This window comes from Orycteropus afer, unplaced genomic scaffold (assembly GCF_000298275.1).
Source record: "Orycteropus afer afer isolate SDZICR_OR568_19922 unplaced genomic scaffold, OryAfe1.0 scaffold00042, whole genome shotgun sequence".
Classification (NCBI taxonomy): Eukaryota; Metazoa; Chordata; class Mammalia; order Tubulidentata; family Orycteropodidae; genus Orycteropus; species Orycteropus afer.
This window is the reverse complement of record NW_006921629.1, coordinates 5,243,013-5,244,623: the sequence shown is the minus strand read 5'-3', so window position 1 is coordinate 5,244,623 and position 1,611 is coordinate 5,243,013.

Sequence of the window (1,611 nt, the reverse complement as noted above, 5' to 3'; positions counted from 1 at the left end):
TGCATTGAATGTATAGATTGCTTTGGGTAGAACTGACATTTTCACAATGTTCAATCTTCCTATCCATGAGCATGGTATGTGCTTCCATTTATGTAGATCTCATATGGTTTCTTGAAATAGTCTTTTGTAGTTTTCTTTGTACAGGTCTTTTGTGTCCCTGGTAAGATATATTCCCAAGTATTTTATTTTTTTTTTGGTAGCTATTGTAAATGGTATTGATTTCCCTATTTCTTTTTCAGCAATCTCTTTGCTGGTGTAGAGGAATCCAACTGATTTTTGTATGTTGATCTTGTATCCTGCCACTATGCTAAATCTCTCAATTAGTTCCAGGAGGTTTTTTTTACTGAGTATCTTGGGTTTTCTAGATATAGGATCATATCATCAGTAAATAGGGATAGTTTTACTTCTTCCTTACCAATTTGGATGCCTTTGATTTCCCTTTCTTGCCTTATGTCCCTGGCTAGGACTTCCAGCACAATGTTGAATAGAAGTGGTGATAGTGGGCATCCTTGTCTGGTTCTTGTTCACAAGAGGAATGGTTTCAGTCTCTCTCCATTGAGCATAATGTTGGCTATTGGTTTTGCATAGATGCCCTTTATTATGTTGAGGAATTTCCCTTCTATTCCTATTTTGCTGAGAGTTTTTATCAGGAATGGGTGTTGAGAGTTTTTATCAGGAATGGGTGTTGAATTTTATCAAATGCCTTTTCTGCATCGATTGATATGATCATGTGATTCTTTTCCTTTGTTTTATTTATGTGATTGATGATGTTGATTGTAATGTTGAACCATCCTTGCATACCTGATATGAATCCCACTTGGTCATAATGAATTATTTTTTTGATATGCTGTTGAAGTCTATTGGCTAGGATTTTGTTGAAGGTTTCTGCATCTGTATTCATAAGGGATATTGGTCTGTAGTTTTCCTTTCTAGTGATGTCTTTGCCTGGTTTTGGTATCAAGGTTATGCTTGCTTCATAAAATGAATTAGGGAGGATTCCATCTTTTTCTTTGTTTTGGATAGTTTGAATAGGATTGGTGTCAGTTCTTCTCTTAATGTTTGGTAGAATTTTCCAGTGAAATCATCTGATGCCAGGTGTTTTAAGTCATGAGATTTGTGGAGTTAAGTCTGGGACTCTAGACTAATGATGTGGAATTTGTTCAGGGTACAACTGAACAAGCATAATTTATACACGAACATGTATGCTAGTAAACAGCAATACATACATCTATAATTGTAGGACATACTGGAAAAATAATAGGGCCAAGAAGAAAATTTTGTAGGCAATCACTTTTGACTGAGGTAGTCCCGCTGAGGGGGAAGTGTTTAATTGTGCCCCACTTTTGTTATTTTTGTTAGGTGCTAGTGAGTTGTTTCCCACCCACAGTGTCCCTATTTACAACAGAATGAAACATTGCCTGGTCCTGCATCATCCTCACAATCATTGCTATGTTAGAGCCCATTGTTGCTGCAAAAAAATCCAAACCAAACTCACTGCCATCTAGTCATATCCAACTCATAGCGACTCCCCCTTGGGTTTCTGAGGCAGTATCACTATGGAAGTAGATCGCCCTATCTTCCTTCCAAGGAGTGGTTGGTGGGTTTGAACCG